Here is a 19,774-nt window from a genome sequence, read left to right as displayed (position 1 = left end):
ATGTTGGCTGTGTGTTTGTCATATATGACCTTTATTATGTTGAGGCAAGTGACCTCATTGCCTACTTTCTGGAGAGTTTTTATCATAAATGAGTGTTGAATTTTGTAGAAAGCTTTTTCTGCATCTATTGAGATTATTATAAGGATTTTATCCTTCAACTTGTTAATATGGGGTATCACATTGATTGATTTGCATATATTGAAGAATCCTTGCACTCCTGGGATAAACCCCACTTGATCATGGTGTATGATCCTTTTAATGTGCTGTTGGATTCTGTTTGCTAATATTTTGTTGAGGATATTTGCATCTATGTTCATCAGTGATATTGGCCTGTAGCTTTCCTTTTTGGTGACATCTTTGTCTTGTTTTGATATCAGGGTGATGGTGGCCTCCTAGAATGAGTTTGGGAGTGTTCCTTCCTCTGCTATATTTTGGAAGACTTTGAGAAGGATAGATGTTAGCTCTTCTCTAAATGTTTGATAGAGTTTGCCTGTGAAGCCATCTGGTCCTGGGCTTTTGTTTGTTGTAAGATTTTTAATCACAGTTTCAATTTCAGTGCTTGTGATTAGTCTGTTCATATTTTCTGTTTCTTCCTGGTTCAGTCTCGGAAGGTTGTGCATTTCTAAGAATTTGTCCATTTCTTCCACGTTGTCCATTTTATTGGCATAGAATTGATTGTAGTAATTTCTCATGATTCTTTGTATTTCTGTAGTGTCAGTTGTTATTTCTCCTTTTTCATTTCTAATTCTATTGATTTGAGTCTTCCCCTGTTTTATCTTGATGGTTCTGAATGGATAGTAGCTTATCAATTTTGTTTATCTTCTCAAAGAACCAGCTTTCAGTTTTATTGATCTTTGCTATTGTTTCCTTCATTTGTTTTTCATTTATTTCTGATCTGATCTTTATGATTTCTTTCCTTCTGCCAACTTTAGGTTTTTTTTGTTCTTCTTTCTCTAATTGCTTTAGGTGTAAGTGTAGGTTGTTTCTTTGAGATTTTTGTTTTTTTCTTGAGGTAAGATTGTATTGCTATAAACTTCCCTCTTAGAACTGCTTTTGCTGTATCCCAAAGGTTTTGGGTTCTCATGTTTTCATTTTCATTTGCTTCTAGGTGTATTTTGATTTCCTCTTTGATATCTTCAGTGATCTCTCGATTATTAAGTAGTGTGTTGTTTAGCCTCCATGTGTTTGTATTTCTTACAGATTATTTTCTGTAATTGATATCTAGTCTCATAGCGTTGTGGTTGGAAAAGATACTTGATACGATTTCAATTTTCCTAAATTTACCAAGGCTTGATTTGTGACCCAGGATATGATCTATCCTGGAGAATGTTCCATGAGCACTTGAGAAAAATGTGTATTTTGTTGTTTTTGGATGGAATGTCCTATAAATATCAATTAAGTCCATCTCGTTTAATGTATCATTTAAAGCCTGTGTTTCCATATTTATTTTCATTTTGGATGATCTGTCCATTGGTGAAAGTTGGGTATTAAAGTCCCCTACTATTAGTGTGTTACTGTCGATTTCCCCTTTTATGGCTGTTAGCATTTTCCTTATGTATTGAGGTGTTCGTATGTAGGGTGCATAAATATTTACAATTTTTATATCTTCTTCTTGGATTGATCCCTTGATCATTATGTAGTGTCTTTCTTTGTAATAGTCTTTATTTTAAAGTCTATTTTGTCTGATATGAGAATTGATACCCACTTTTCTTTTGATTTCCATTTATGGGATATCTTTTTCCATCCCTTCACTTTCAGTCTTTATGTGTCTCTAGGTCTGAAGTGGGTCTCTTGCAGACAATATATATACGGGTCTTGTTTTTGCATTCATTCAGCCAGTCTATGTCTTTCGTTTGGAGCACTCAATCCATTTACATTTAAACTAATTATTAGTATGTATATATGTATCACCATTTTCTTAATTGTTTTGGGTTCGTTTTTGTAGGTCTTTTCCTTCTCTTGTGTTTCCTGCCTAGAGAAGTTCCTTTAGCATTTGTTGTAAAGCTGCTTTGGTGGTGCTGAATTCTCTTAATTTTGCTTGTCTATAAAGCTTTTAATTTCTCCATCAAATCTGAATGAGATCCTTGCTGGGTAATCTTGGTTGTAGGTTTTTCCTTTTCATCACTTTAAATATTTCCTGCCACTTCCTTCTGGCTTGCAGAGTTTCTGCTGAAAGATCAGCTTTTGACCTTATGGGGATTCCCTTGTGTGTCATTTGTTGCTTTTCCCTTGCTGCTTTTAATATATTTTCTTTGTATTTAACTTTTGATAGTTTGCTTAATATGTGTCTTGGCATGTTTCTCCTTGGGTTTATCATGGTACTCTCTGTGCTCGACTTGATTGACTATTTCCTTTCCCATATTAGGGAAGTTTTCAACTATAATCTCTTCAAATATTTTCTCAGTCCCTTTCTTTTTCTCTTCTTCTTCTGGGACCCCTTTACTTCGAATGTTGGTGTGTTTAATGTTGTCCCAGAGGTCTCTGAGCCTGTCCTCAATTCTTTTCATTTTTTTTTCTTTACTCTGCTCTGTGGTAGTTATTTCCACTATTTTATCTTCCAGGCCACTTGTCCATTCTTCTGCCTCAGTTATTCTGCTATTGATTCCTTCTAGAGAATTTTTAATTTCATTTATTGTGTAGTTTATCATTGTTTGTTTGCTCTTTAGTTCTTCCAGGTCCTTGTGAAGTGTTTCTTGTATTTTCTCCATTCTATTCCCAAGATTTTGGATATCTTTATTATCATTATTCTGAATTATTTTTCAGGTTGACTGCCTATTTCCTTTTCTCTTGTTTCGTCTGGTGGGTTTTTACCTTGATCTTTCACCTGCTGTGTATTTCTCTGTGTTCTCATTTTGCTTAACTTACTGTGTTTGGTGTCTCCTTTTCACAGGCTGCATGTTCGTAACTCCCATTGTTTTTGGTGCCTGCCTCCAGTGGGTAAGGTTGGTTCAGTGGGTTGTGTAGGCTTCCTGGTGGAGGAGACTGGTGCCCTGGTGGGTGGGGCTGGATCTTATCTTTCTTGTGGACAGGGCTGCTTCCAGTGGTTTGTTTCAAGATGTCTGTTAACTTAGTATGATTTTAGGCAGCCTCTCAGCTAATGGGTGGGTTTTTTTTCCCTGCCTTGCCAGTTGTTTGGCATGTGGCATCCAGCACTGGAGCTTGCTGGCCATTGGGTGGAGCTGGGTCTTACCTTGAGATGGAGATCTCTGTGAGAACTCTCATCAATTGATATTACATGGGGCCAGGAAGTCTCTGGTGGTCCAATGTCCTGAATTCGACTCTCCCACTTCAGAGGCTCAGGCCTGACACTAGGCTGGAGCACCAAGATTCTGTCAGCCACACGGCTCAGAAGAAAAGGGAGAATAAAAGAAAGAAAAAATAATAATAAATTTAAAAATAGAATTATTAAAATAAAAAAATCTAAAAAAGGTAATAATAATAAAAAAAGAGCAACCAAACCAATAAGCAAATCCACCAGTGATAAAAAGAGCTAAAAACTATACTAAGATAAACCTAAAAATCATAAACAAGTCAGATGCAGAGAGCAAAACCCAAGTCTACAGTTACTCCCAAAGTCCACCCCTTCATTTTTTTTGGCTTATTCGCTGTCTATTCAGGTATTCCACAGATGCAGGGTACATCAAGTTTATTGTGAGGATTTAATCCAGTGCTCCTGAGGTTGCACGGAGAAATTTCCCTTTATCTTCTTCTTTTGCACAGCTCCTAACGTTCAGCTTTGGTTTTGGCCCCATCTCTGTATGTAGGTTGCCCTCAGGCATCTGTTCCCGCCCACACAAGAAGGGGTTAAAGCAGCGGCTGATTAGGGGACTCTGCTTCACTCAGGCCAGGGGGAGGGAGGAGTACAGAATGCGGGGTGAGCCTGCGGCAGCAGAGGCAGGTGTGACGTTGCAACAGCCTGATGTGTGCTGTGTGTTCTCCTGGAGAAGTTGTCCCTGGATCTCGGGACCCTGGCAGTTGCAGATTGCACAGCCTCCCAGGAGGGGAGGTGTGGATAGTGACCTGTGCTTGCACACAGGATTCTTGGTGGCTGCAGCAGGAGCGTTAGCATTCCATGCCCGTCTTTTGTATCCAAGCTGATAGCCACAGCACGCACCTGTCTCTGGAGCTCGTTTAGGCGGTGCTCTGCCTTCTGTGGGCAGACAGGGAAGGAATCCCCTCTCCTCTCACACCCCAAAACAATGATCTCTTGCCTCTTAGGCAGTTGTAGACTTTTTCCCCGACTCCCTCCCAGCTAGCTGTGATGCAATAGCCCCCTTCAGGCTGTGTTCACGCAGCTGACCCCAGTCCTCTCCCTGTGGTTTGACCTCTGAAACCGGAGCCTCAGCTCCCAGCCCCCACCCACCCTGGTGGGTGAGCAGACAAGCCTCTCAGGCTGATGAGTGCTGGTTGGCACTGATACTCTGTGTGGGACTCTCTCTCTCCTTTGCCCTCTGTACCCCTGTTCCTGCACTCTCCTCCATGCTCCGAATCTTCCCCACAGCCCACCCACTGTCTCTGACAGTGAAGGGGCTTCCTAGTGTGTGGAACCTTTTCCTCCTTCACAGGTCCCTCCCAGAGGTGCAGGTCCCATCCTTATTCTTTTGTGTCTGTTTTTTCTTTTTGCTTTTGCCCTACCTGGGTACATGGGGATTTTCTTGCCTTTTGGGAAGTCTGAGGTCTTCTGCCAGCGTTCAGTACGTGTTCTGTAGGAGTTGTTCCACATGTAGCTATATTTTTGATGTATTTGTGGGGTGGTAGGTGATCTCCACATCTTAGACCTCTGCCATCTTTAAGGTCCCGACCACTAATAGGGGTTTCATATGAGTCTGGAAACAGTTGATTTATTATGGTCTCTGTGCAGTCAAACCCCTCTGCTAATTATAATCTGTATTTGCAGCCACTCCCCGTGCTAGCATCACCACCTCAGCTCCACCTCAGATCATCAAGCATTAGATTCTCCTAAGGAGTGTGCAACCTGGATCCCTCTCATATGCAGTTCAGAGTAGGGTTCGCTCTCCTATGGGAATCTAATGCTTCTGCTGATCTGACAGGAGACAGAGATCAGGGTAATGCAAGTGATGGGGAGCAGCTGTAAAACAGATGAAGCTTCGCTCACTCACCCGCCACTCACCTCCAGCTGTGTGGCCTGGTTCCTAACAGGCTACAGACCAGTACCTGTCCACAGCCTGGGGGTTGGGGAGCCCCTGCTTAAGACTACGTTTAGAAAACCTCTGTGAGGTTTTCCTCAGAAAGTCAGACTTTTCAAATGGCAGTTTAGGTGCTTAAGAAACGAGACAAAACCTGCCCATCTTCTTAAAGCCTGGGCCTGGAATCAGCATGGTGTCACATCCACTGTATTTTATTGGTCAAAGCAGTCAGAGGCTACCCCCAGATTCAAAAAGGGGGAGCCTTTCACTTCTTGATTAGAGACACATCAAAGATTTGAACTCCTTATTGAGCCCACCATAGAAAAGAAAGGGAAGGGAAATTTTCCTTAAAAAATAGACTTGAAAGGCAGGATTTTGAAAACATGAAACCCAGCGTTATCAACTTTCCTGTATGGTAGATTCTGTGATGTAGAGGCCTCCTTAAAAATCGACAGCCTCATTGCTGCTGCAGGGAATTCTGCCTCATGGTAGCACACAGCTGAGTTCCTGTTCAAAAATTGCTCTCAAAGGAATCTTTACTTACTCAAAATTCAACCCCTCCATGGGGCAAATCACATCCTATGACTAGCTAATGTGGGGCACAAAGGCCTGGGTCATTTCCTCGCAATTTGGGGTGATGCTCCAGAGTTCCCTGTGGAACTTCTTAGCAGCTCAAGTTCTCCCTCTGTCCACACCTGCTTCCTTTACATTTTCAGTAGTGTTTTGAGAGTACCCCCCAAAAATCTCCTCACACAAGACAGCAGCAGAGTACTTCCTGAATGATTGACCTATGACACTTTTCCTATAGATGATAAATGGCTATGCATTAATCTATAAATCATAAAACATAGATCTTTATTATTTTTTGACACAAAACATACTATATACTTATACTTTTTATTTACTAATCAAATCAGTCACAAGAGCTTTATTTGAAATATGATGCATGTAGTTATTTTAATTATTTTAGAATTATTTCCATACAAAGCAGATAACGACCTAAAGTCCTAACTTGGGACTGAATGGCAGTTCACTGAGTGTTTTTAGAGTGATTTAAAAAAAAAAAAAAAATTCTACAATCAGATATTTCCTCCTCTGAAGTTCAAACACATTACAATGTCATTATCTGTAATACTCTGCTGATTCGCTGTCTATTTTAAAGGAATTGGGACTTATCTGAAAACAAAGTCCCCACAGTCAATCAGCTTAAATGTACAAAAGAGAAAGAGGCAATCAGAACTGCAGAGAGGTTGCAAATCACATTGATTTTAAGATTAAAGGTATGAGATTGAATGAGTCAAAAGTAATGCAAATTTCATGCCAAGCTCAACCAGAACAAAGTCATTTTGTTCAGTTAACAAAACTGTAGTTTTATAATTTTTTTCTTCTCTACTTTCTTCTCCACTTCCAGTATTTCTAGGCCTTGAAGAAAACAAAAGTGCTGACAGAATGTGAGGTCACACATATTGACACTCAGTATTTTGTGCCCAGGGCAAAATGATTAGAATCATCATATTTGAAATTTTCTATGCAAATCTTTCTATCCAGTGACTTTCTATTTATATAACTGACCTCATTTTCCAAAGTAGCCAAGCAGAACCATTTACTGCTCTCTGCACCTGCCCCATTCTTTCACCACTAGTGTTTCTGTCTTCTTTACTACCTTCCTTTTTCTCCTTAGATATTGACTTTCCTCAGTGTTAAGGCCCCTTATTGCTACCTACACTCTCTCTTTTCAGGTATCATTTTCTCTTTAAACTCCACACATTCCTTAATATGTTAAAAAATAAAGCTAATAAACTTACATTTGTATTTCCAGTCTTACCTCTCTTCCGAAATCCAATCCCGCTTTGTAAGATGTCTCTAGAGCATTTCCACTAAATGTTTCACCATTATCTCCAATCAACATGCCCAAATTTATCTTCAACTCTTCTACCATGAATTATAAATTATTTGTTCATTATTATTATGTCAATTTTAATGACATCATCATTCTTATACTTATTCATATTTTAAATCTAGCATTTTCTTTGGTAAATTCCTTTCTTTCAGCTCTCATATCACCTGAAGTCAAATTTCATTATTAAGACTGCTTGGTCCCTCTTGTTTAGTTTGTTACTTACTTTAGGTTCTTATAAACTCACACCTGGAATACTAGATTTTATTCATTCAACAGTATTAGTTGAGCTCCAATAATTTGCCAGGTTCTATGCTCAGAACTGAGAAAACAGTTATTACGAAGATAGATATAGTGCTTGAAGTCGAGTACTTTACCTTCTTCAAGAAGAGAAACAGTATGATAATATGGCAAGTGCAGGGTCCTGAGGATGTAAAGAAGAGAGAACTTTTTTGATTTGTCCTTACCCTCTTATTTTTTAATGCACCCAGAATATCCATAAAAGGAGTAGGTCATCTGTTTTCTAACTAGAATACAATAGGTATCAGAAAATAATAAAGAGGATAAAAGGTAAAGAAAATGAAAATTAGATGACATTTTAACTACATGACAATGACAGCCTATGTGTAAGCCCTTGAGATGGTGCTAGGCATAAATATATATTTTTTTAAATCATGGTTAAATTTCAATAGCTCATAGATAGTAGTTTATCAATTTAAACAATTATTTGAGGTACACTTTTCTTAAAATTAAAATGCCTTCTTTTCATTTGTGTGTAATGATCCCAATTAATCAGACACCATATTACAAAATATGCTATTGTTTTGAAATAATTTTATGGATATTTGATTTTTCATGAATTCATATCTTTTCATTTGATCTTACTTAAAGTTCTTTGAGAGAGCCATATCTGACACATAGTTCTATGTCTTAAGTGATAGTTCAGTATTTTGTACTTAATATCATTTAATATATATATGTGTTGATTCTCTTTCTCAGACATTTTAGTTATATCACTCTTCCAGTCTGAAATCCCAACTCCTTTAAACTGTTCTAAATGGGTGCCTTCTTAAATTGAGTCAGAGCAAATGTATCACTGTTCACTGTTTCTACAAAATTTTATCAAGACTCTTCAGCAGTAGGATTAAATTATTTAAAAGAAGAACTGCAAAGTTTGAACTTTTATAGACTGTCTCTGTAAGTCACTTTTCTAGTATCACGATTTAGATATAGCAAAAGATATTCAGCTTGAAGGATGCATCTCAAGTCATCTCTTTCATCTTGCCCAGTGTTTTTGATGAACATAGTTCTGCATATCACTCCTGTTGTTAAAAAGCTTTTCTTTATAACACTGCTGCCTCCACAGTGTTTCCAGGATTCCCAGGACAGCCTTCCTGCCTTAGGTTCTGGCACCAGCAAACCATTATTTAAGTTAATTAAGATAATTGTTGTCCCAAAGACTGCTTTGCCAAGAAAAAGTGAAGTCACTAGGGTAATTTCTTTTTGGGGATTTATCTCTGTAATGCTATAAGATATTAATTACAGTTCAAATAACTTGAAATTTCTGACTCTATGCCTTACTAAGGAGAGATCTCCTACAGTGAAGAATTGGCCAATTATTCCTATATTTCACATTAAACTTTTTTTTTGTATTTTAGACTTGGAGGGATACTAGGTTCTTTTCTAAAGATAATATTTTCTTTAGCAAGAATATATGTGTTTGAATTATCCATATGAATATATTTGCACAGAAATTTGGGAAGATGGGAGATTAAAACAAATAATTAATTTCAGCAGAATTATAAAGATATAAACAATCATTATATAGTCTGTAAATTACTTCTCAAAAGAAATCAAGGGTAATGTTTACATCATATATATATATATATATATATATATATGATCATATATATGTCACATATATGAAATTTTATAATTTCATATCAGTATTTTATAGCATTAAATTGATAATGATTTAGTTAATTTTCTTCCCAAAATTTTCAGCTGGCTCCTAAAAATTCCTTTTCATTTTTTAATTATTCCATAACCTCTAAAGTGTGTGAGAAAAAAAAAATCTTCATTTTCAAATATATTCTCCCCAACTCATTCCGTTCACAGCCTCCACATTCCAGTCAAACCTTTTTTTATTATTCCTATATGTGAAACATATTATACTGACTTCATACCTTTACAAGTTCTTTTTCCAGGTTTTCACATGACCTCATTTTCATAATCTATACCTATTATTCAGCACCCAATGCCCAGCTAAAAATTGTATCTCCATAAAATCTTTCCTAAAACTTTACCCCCCCAATTCATCTTTCCTCTATAGTATTGTATTAATCTAACATTCTTTTTTATTCTAATAATGTCCTATCAATTCAAGAATCAAAGACCGTTTATATTCCACGCATCATCCTCCACATAGACGATAGGATGTTAAGGATGAGTGTCCTGCATGCTTTACAGGCCTCACATCAGAGCATGAAAGATAGACATTGATCAAATAATAACACTGAAGTATGACTGGGATTATGACAATGGAATTGTGTAAATTATTTAAACATAAACCCAATGTATAAGGTACCAGAAAGACTTCTCTGAGGACATCTCAAGTAAAAAAGGATAAATTTGAGTTTCCGGAGGTAGTGTACATGAAGGAGAAAGAAATTGATAGAAGGCCAAGATTTAGGTGAGCTCATGACAAATTTGAAGAATTTTAAGATGTGAGGAATAGCTGGTGCATGTGTTGCTGGAGAAGTAGTTGAGTGACTTCATGGAGAACTTTGTATAAAAGAATCTGAAACCTCTGAACAATTTAATGAAATGAATAATATGATAAAATTTGCAGTTTGGGAGATCTCTTTAATTATACTATAAAAGATGAGTTGGCAATTAGTAAGTGAACATTAAGTGTCAGTGGTGATGAAGAAAATGACAAGGATTTTGTATATTTGTAGGCTGTGATATGCAAAATATTTTTGGAGGTTTGTAGAATTTGGTAATAGTAGTATAAATGTGAGGGAAAGAGAGAAAAAAAAGTAGAGATGTTTACATTTCTCTGTTGGGCAATTAGTGCCACATTCCAAGATATAGATTATTGTGCCAAAAGTGTAGGGACTATTTGAAGTTGATGATTTTAGTAACATTTGTATAATTTTAAAATGTTTGTGCTAGATCTAAGTGACTATTTCTTGTAGATAGTGGATATATATATATATATATATTACTGTGTATATGTATGTATATGTATGACATGTGTATGTGTGATATATGAGTAGTGAGAGAGATCTAAAGAGAGAACTATATTGGTATATAGTTTCATTATATATAGATTTATATATTATATGAATATATAAATATATGAATACATGTATATGAAGATAGTACTATATGATATAGATATACACACACATATATATATATATATGAAGAAAGACACAGATCTTAAATTTTAGTTAATACAATTAACCTCAAATTGAATATGGAAAAAGAAATCTATGTAAGAGAGTTTCCAGGTAAATTATTTCTAAGATTAAAGTTAAAGGCTGTACCAACTTTATAAAACCTTATACAACCTTTTATGAGTTGAATTTGGTTGTATAAACATACGTATAAACTTTATACAACCTTTTAATACTTGATATAAAAACCAAACAGAAACAATTCCAATTATGGAAATAAATGCAAATTCTTAAATTATTAGGAAGCTAAAACCAGCAATGTATATAAATAAAACAAATTATCATGCCACAAGAATTTGCTCCCTTACCTCTCACCCAGAGACTTAGGATGACTTAGTATTAGAAAATATTATACTAAGGTTTTCTGACTTGCTCTTTGTCAGATTAAATATGTGGGGAATCCATCTTGTCCAGAACTATTAAATGCTGTAATATATTACATATATATGGCATATGTTTAACATATATGTATGTAATAATTATACATTTAATATATAATATAAATTGCACATATAATGGCTGCAATATAGAAAATATATTACATAATATATGCAATATATGATGTATTTTATATTATATATGTGATATATATGTTACATATAACATAATATATATACTATGTATTTTTTTATTGTTTCATGGCTATTTAACTTAATTTATTTTGGTTTAATTTTTCCACTTTTACTGAGATATAATTGATATACAGCACTGTATAAATTTATGTTATACAGCATAATAATTTGACTTACATATGTTGTAAAATGGTTACCACAATAAGTTCAGTTAACATCCATCATCTAAGTACAAAAAAAAAGAAAAATGTATTTTTCTTGTGATGTGAACTCTTGGTATTTATTCTCTTTACAACTTTCATATATACCGTAAAGCAGTGTTAAGTACAGCCATCCTATTGTACATTACATCCCTGGTACTTATTTATCTTAAACTGCAATTTTGTACCTTTTGTCCACCTTCATTCAATTCCCTCTCCCTCCATGCCCTGTATCTGGTAACAACACATCTGATCTCTTTTACCATCTGCTTTTTAGGTTCTTTTTTTAAAAACTTTACACACAAGAGCAATGATACAGTATTTGTCTCTCTCTGTCTCATTTATTTTACTAAATATAATGCCCTTAAGGTCCAAACATTTTGTCACAAGTGAGAGGAATTCCTTCCTTTTTATGGCAGAATAATATTCCATTCCATATACACTACATTTTCTTAGCCATTCATCTATCTATGGATACTTAGTTGTTGTTGTTGTTCTTGTTTTTTCCATGCCTTGGCTATTGAAAATCATGCTGCTATGAAAATGGGGGTACAGATGTCTCTTTGACATAATATTTTTGTTTCTTTCAGGTATATTCCCAGAAGTGGAGTTACTGGATCATATGGTAGTTACATCTTTGATTTTTTGAGGAACCTCCATATTGTTTTCCATGGTGGCTGTACTAATTTACAATCCCACCAACAGTGCACTGGGGTTTTCTTTTCTCCACAGCCTTACTAGCATTTGTTATCACTTGTCTTCTTGATGATAGTTCATGGCTATTTCAAAAACGAAATCTTAAATTTGAGAATAAATAAGAAAGAATTAATTCATTTCATTAGTGATTTTTCAATCCCAAATGACATGGAGTTAGAATTGAATAGCATAAATAGGATAAAGTTAGAAAGCAAATTTGGATACCAGTAGGGTGGAATGCCAGACTAACCTTCCTCCCATTTTAATCCTGAGTATTCCCCAAAGGCCTGTAGAAGAAGCTACTGGAGACATCTTCACCTGAATTTGATTTAACATTGTACATTCCACTAAAGCCAAGCTTAAAATTTAGTTTGAAATAATCTACATTTTTTGGTGTCCCCCAGGTGCCTGACATAAGCAGACATATTCATCATTTGGATGAATATAAATTTAAAAATAAGACTTCTACTTCTTTATGACAGAGAAATAACAGAGGTCAGATTTACCAACCTACCTTTAAAAAACCTAAAACATAATTAAAATATACAAAATAATGGTTTTACAGAAATTGGATATCAGGTAGGGAGGACAGTGACCATTGAGAGATAGGAAATAAAAAAATGTGAGACTTATAATCGCCGAAGCTTCATGCCTGGAGAGTTTCCAGGCTGCATTGTAGAAAGATTCTAAGAAATTTTTGTCTTCTCACTGAGATGATGAGAGGAGATGGATACATACTAAGGCCAAGAGGATTAGATTTCATAGTGCAGAGTTCCAAAGAAAAGAGAGTTATATGGAAATAAACCTCTAGAGATCTAAAGAGGGTTCTCCTCAGTTCTTCAGCTGAGTGTTGATCAGCATATGTATATGAGAAAACTACTACAGTCTGGGGAAACAACTCAAAGTGATGAGTAAACAAACTCCAGAGAACATACAGGGAAAGCTATAGTTCCTTTTTACCCTAACCAGTGTGTGAAATCTCATAAAGCAAGGTTCACTGGGCAGAACACTCAAAAGAATATTCACTCAGTAGTTGGGAAATATTAGCCCTAAATTAAACTCTGCTCAGCCCTGCCTAAGAAATATTAAAAAATAACCCCCAAAACATAGATATCCTGAACTGTACCTGGGGAGAGGGAAAAAAAGGCAAGAGTGATAACACTGGTAAAATTTGAATAACCTCTATAGTTGAGTTAATAATATTTTACAAATATTATTATTTCAAGTTTGATAATTGTACTGTCATTTTGTAATATGTTAATATTAGTAGGAGATGAGTTAGAGCTAAACAGGATCTCTCCTTAGTAACACTGCAAATCTTTTGTAAATCTAAAATCATGTCTAAATAAAAAGTAAACAATGATAATAGAAAGACAAGAAGGAAGCGTACTATTTCCAAGTAATTTAACTGCATCCCTTAACAAACCTCAACAATATTTACAAAAACACAAAAATATTTTACATCCAAGAGAGTAAAACAAAAATTACCAGACATGAAAATGAGTAGAAAAATACCAGAAAATAACCCATACTGAGAAGAAAAAGTAATCGATTGAAAGAGATTCAGAAATTTCACAAATTGAATTATTAGACAAAAACATTAATAGTTGTTATAACTCTATTCTACATGTTTAAGAAATTAAAGGAAAAATGGAATGTGACACTGAAGATAGAACATTTACACATTTCCAGTTCTAAGGATTAAAAACTGGCTTATTCAGGGCCGCTATAAAAGAATATACCATAGACTGGGTGGCTCAAACAACAAACATTTATTCATCACAGTTCTGGAGGATAGGAAGTCCAAAATAAAGGTAATGGTAGATTAGGCGTTTGGCCAGGGCTTGCTTCCTGGTTCATAGATGGCTATCTTCTCACTGTACTCTCACATGGTGGAAAGGAGCAAGCAAGCTTCCTGGGGTCTCTTTTAAAAGTGTTCTGACCCTCTTCATGACAGCTCCATGCTTATGACCTGGTCACTTCCCAAAGGCCCCTTCTCCAAACACTATCACAGTGTGGATTAGACTTCAGCATATGAATTTTAAGAGAACACATTCAGTCCATAGCAAAAGCTAAAATATATCAGAGGAAAAATTACTGAATGTTATTAAGACCTGATTAGATGTTGCAAAAGAAAAGATTACTGTTAATGAATACATAGCAAGAAACAATCCCAAATGGAAGCCAGAGAAAAAGATGGTTAAAAAGAAAAGTTAATAGAATATTGGTGAGTGAACCAAAAAATTCAAGCAGCCTAATAAATTTGTAATGTGAGGGAGGACAGAAAAAGCATCACAAAAATAATAGCTAAAATTTCAAAATTTGAGATCAAAGACGCTCAAAAAATATGAAGCACAAGAAATAAAAAAAAATTAATGATAGCAAGACATACTATAATCAAATTCTTCAGGAGTAATGATAGAAGAAAATCTAAACAATAGCTGAAGTAGGGCGGGGCAAGGTAGAAGGAGGAAAAATACGCCATGTATAGAGTCACAGAGATAAGAATAATAGTTGACTCCTGGCTAAAAACAATACAAAACAAAAGACAATGGGGCAAAATCTTTAAAGTGATGAAAGAAAAACAACAACAAAAACCTATCAACCTTGGATTCTTTACACAGTTAAAATATATTTCAAACAATCAGGGGAAGTATTTTCAGTAACGCATTTTCAGAAGTGCGAAGTCTGAAAGAAAGAATCTCCAGCAGAAACACACTACAAGAAATAGTAAAGGAAATTCTTTAGGAAGAAAGAAAACTGGTAACAAATGAAAATCAGAATTTATGCAGGGGAAAGAAGAACAAAACAAAATGGTTACTATGTGAATACACATAAAAGATTTTTAAAAGTTATCATTTAAATCTCTTTAAGAGACCATTGACTGTTTAAAGCAAAACTAGTAACAGTGTAGCATGGGGTTTATAAAAGTGTTGAAGTGATACACATGACAACAATAAAATTATACAGTTGTAAAGCAGATGTGGTGCATATATGCAATTGAATGTTACTCAGCCCTAAAAAAAGAATGAAATAATGCCATTTGCAGCAACATGGATGGACCTAGAGATTATTATATGAAGTGAAGTAAATCAGACAAAGACAAATATCATATTATATCAGTTATATGGATTCTAAAAAATGATACAAATGAACTTATTTACAAAATAGACAGAGACTCACAGTCTTCAAAAACAAACTTATGGTATGTTTTCTTTGGAGAAATGTCTAGTTATATCTTTTGCCCATTTTTTGACTGGGTTATTTGTTTTGTTTTTTTTTTTTGATATTGAGCTGCATGAGCTGTTTGTATATTTTGGAGATTAATCCCTTGTCAGTTGCTTCATCTGCAAATATTTTCTCCCATTCTGAGGGTTGTTTTATTGTTTTGTTTATGGTTTCCTTTGTTGTGCAAAAGCTTTTAAGTTTAATTAGATTCCATTTGTTTATTTTTGTTTTTATTTTTATTACTCTAGGAGGTGGATCAGAAAAGATCTTGCTGCAATTCACCTCAAAGAGTGTTCGGCCCATGTTTTCCTCTAAGAGTCTTATAGTGTCTGGCCTTAGATTTAGGTCTTTTAATCCATTTTGAGTTTATTTTTCTGTATGGTGTTAGGGAGTGTTCTAATTTCATTCTTTTTTATGTAGCTGTCCAGTTTTTCCAGCACCACTTATTGAAGAGACATGGTCAAAAAGCACATGAAAAGATGCTCAACATCACTAATCATTAGAGAAATGCAAATCAAAACTACAATGAGTTATCACCTCACACCAGTCAGAATGGTCATCATCAAAAACTCTACAAACAATAAATGCTGGAGAGGGTGTGGAGAAAAGGGAACCCTACTACACTGCTGGTGAGAACGTAAATTGGTGCAGCCACTATGGAGAAGAGTATGGCGGTTCCTTAAAAAATTAAAAATAGAACTACTATATGACTCAGAAATCCCACTCCTGGGCCTATACCCGGGGAAAAGCATAATTCGAAAAGATACATGCACCCCAATGTTCACTGCAGTACTATTTACAATAGCCAGGACATGGAAGCAACCTCAGTTTCCACCAAAAGAGGAATGGATAAAGAAGATATGGTACATATATACAATTGACTATTACTCAGCCATAAAAAAGAACAAAATAATACAATGTCATTTGCAGCAATATGGATGGACTTAGTGATTGTCATACAGAGTGAAGTAAGTCAGATACATAAAGACAAATATATGATATCACTTATATGTGGAATCTATCAATTAAAAAAAGGGTACAAATGAACTTCTTTACAAAAGAGCAGTAGTGTCACAGATGTAGAAAACAAACTTATGGTTACCAGGGGATGGGGGGGAGGGATAAACTGGGTGATTAAGACTGACATATACACACTACTATACATAAAATATATAATTTATAGATAACTAATAAGAACCTGCTGTATAGCACAGGGAGCTCTACTCAATACTGTGTAATGGCCTATATGGGAAAATAATCTAAAAAAAAAAAAGAGTTGATATATGTATATGTATAACTGATTCACTTTGCTGTACACCTGAAACTAACACAACATTGTAAATCAACTATACTACAATAAAAATTTAAAAACAAACAAACAAACAAAACTTATGGTTACCAAAAGGAAAAGGTGGGGAGGGGGGATAAATTAGGAGATAGAGATTAATATATACACACTACCATATATAAAATAGATAATCAACAAGGACATACTGTATAGCACAGGGATCTGTACCCAATATTCTGTAATAACCTACATAGGAAAAAATCTAAAAAAGAATGGATATATGTGCATATATAACTGAATGACTTTGCTGTATGCCTGAAACTAACACAACATTGTAAATCAACTATACTCCAATATAAAATAAAAATTACAGTAAGTCTCCTATATACAAAATATTGTGGGCCATAAGACAGGTCTCAATAAATTGAAAATAATTCCAGTCATACACTGTGTGCCGTTTGACCACAATGGAATTGAATTAGAAGTTAATAACAGACAATCATTTGTAAATTTCCCAGATATTTCAAAACAAAATAACACACTTCTAAATAAGCCAAGGGTCAAAGTAAATAGCAGAAGAAAATTTAAAACATATTGTGAACTGAATAAAAATGGAAATAAAACATATTGGGAGACTGGACTAAATCAGTAGTTAGAGGATAATTTATAGCACCACATGCTTATATTAGAGATCAATTTTTGCATTAAGAGCAAACAAACAAACAAAAAGCAAAACAAAATATAAAAACAAATCCCTCCAAGAAAAAGGAGATGGTAAATATCTGACTATATATTAATTATGCAGAAAATAGTACTAGATATGAGAATATAGTACTTCCTGACTCATTCTGTGAAGTAAGCATCACTTTAATACCCAATCAATATAACACATGAAAGAAAGAAGAAAGAAAGAAAGAAAGAAAGAAAGGAGGAAAGAAAGAAAGGGAGAAAGAAAAGACTACAACAGACCAATATTCCTCATAAACTCAGGTGCAAAGTGTTTACTAAAATGGCAACAAATTTAAAAACCTAGGAATAAACTTACCTAAGGAGGCAAAAGACCTGTACTCTGAAAACTACAAGAGGCTGATTAAAGGAATTGAATATGACACAAACAGATGGAAAGATATACCCTGTTCTTGGGTTGGAAGAATTAATACTGTTAAAATGACCATATTACCCAAGGCAATCCATGCAATCCTTATTAAACTACCAATGGCAGTTTTCACAGAATTGGAATAAAAATTTTGAAATTTGTATAGAAACACAGTAGATCCTGAATAACCAAAATCATCTTGAGAAAAAAGAATGGAGCTGGAGGAATCATGGTCCCTGATGTCAGACTATACTACAAAGCTACAGTCATCAAACCAGTATGGTACTGACACAAAAACAGATACATAGATCAATAGAACAGGATAGAAAGTCCAGAAATAAACCCACACCCTATGGTCAATTAATCTATGACAAAGGAAGCAAGAATATACAATGGAGAAAAGACAGTCTCTTCAATAACTGGTGCATACGGAGGTTCCTTAAAAACTATAAGTAGAGTTACAATATGATCTGGCAATCTCATACCTGGGCATATACCCAGAAAAGATGAAAATTCTAATTTGAAAAGATACATGCACCCCAATGTTCATAGCAGCATTATTTACAATAGCCAAGACACAGAAGCAACCTAAACGTCCACTGACAGATGAATGGATAAAGAAGATGTGGTATATATATACAATGGAATATTACTCAGCCATAGGAAAGGATGAAATAATGACATTTGCAGCAACATGGATGGACCTAGAGATTATCGCATTAAGTGAAGCAAATCAGACAGAGAAAGAAATATCATATGATATCCCTTATATGTGTGATCTATAAAAGGATACAAATGAACTTATTTACAAAAGAGAAATAGACTAACAGACATAGAAAACAAACTTATGGTTACCAAAGGAGAAAGGAGGGGAGGGATAAATTGGGAATTGGGGATTAACAGATACACACTACTATATATAAAATAGATAGACAACAAGGACCTACCATATACACAGGGAACTATATTCAATATCTTGTAATAACCTATAGTGGAAAGGAATCTGAAAAAGAATATCTATATATACCTATCTATATCTATATCTAACTGAATTACTTTGCTGTATACCAGAATCACTGTAAGTCAACTATACTTCAATAAGAAATATTAAAAAAAAACAAGCAGCAAATTGAATACAAAAATATAGGAAAATTATAATGCATCATAAGCAAGTGTTGTTTATTGCAGGTTGCAAGTTTTGTTTAACATTAAAAAATCAAAGTAGATCACCTATCACAAAATTTTAAAAATTTGACTATGTATTTACAGTCACCTGAATTGATGTAGAATACCATTTGATAATATTCGACATCTATTTTGTATACAAAAGTTTAAGAAACCTAGGAATAGGAAGCAACTTCCTCAACCTGATAAATGGCATCTACAAAAAAACTAGAACTAGCATCACATTTAATGGTAAAACACTTGATACTTTACTGCTAAGATCAAGATTAAGGCAAGGATATTCACTTTCATACAGTGTTTCACTGAAAGTTCTAGCCAATGCAGTAAGGTAGATACTACCTAATACTTACTTCAATTGCAAGTTTCTAAATAAAAATGATACAATTCAAGAAAAATCTGTATAAACTGAACTCTCTTAGGAGAGAGCAGAAAAAAATAAATAAATCCATAGCATTTATATACTTTTTTTTCTTTTTTATACTTTCTGTATATGAAATTTTGGGGCCAAGAAAACAAAACAAAACAAAACAAAAACACCTTTTCTGATTTCTTTGGAAACCAGGTTTGAAATGCCATAGGTAAGCCGTATACCGCCAATAGTGAAAGGGAGAAATAGCACTTGGAAATTTCAGTTGCTGTCTACCTGCTGAAAGAGACAGGTGCCAGTTTCTAGGCCTATTATATTACCCTCAATTACCCAGATGAAAAGCAATTAAAACAATGTATTTAGTCTTCTTTGGAAGATACGTGGATACCTTTAATTTCAAAAGTAAGGTAATGTCACAGTTAAAGTGCTGTTTCTTCTTTGACTATTGCAACTTTTTAACTACCAGAGAACTAGCAGGCTTGTAAGAGCACAGTATCCATGGCAACAGTTGCTTCGATATTTTCACTTTTACCAAATTTGGAAAGGTCATCCTTTGTTTCATCACTTTGTGGTTCACATTAACTACTTTTCAATAAATCATTTAATAGTTATTAATGATAAGCTGGGTTCAGTT

Source organism: Balaenoptera physalus, assembly GCF_965194825.1.
Source record: "Balaenoptera physalus genome assembly, chromosome: 10".
Taxonomy (NCBI): Eukaryota; Metazoa; Chordata; class Mammalia; order Artiodactyla; family Balaenopteridae; genus Balaenoptera; species Balaenoptera physalus.
This window is presented reverse-complemented; position numbering follows the sequence as displayed.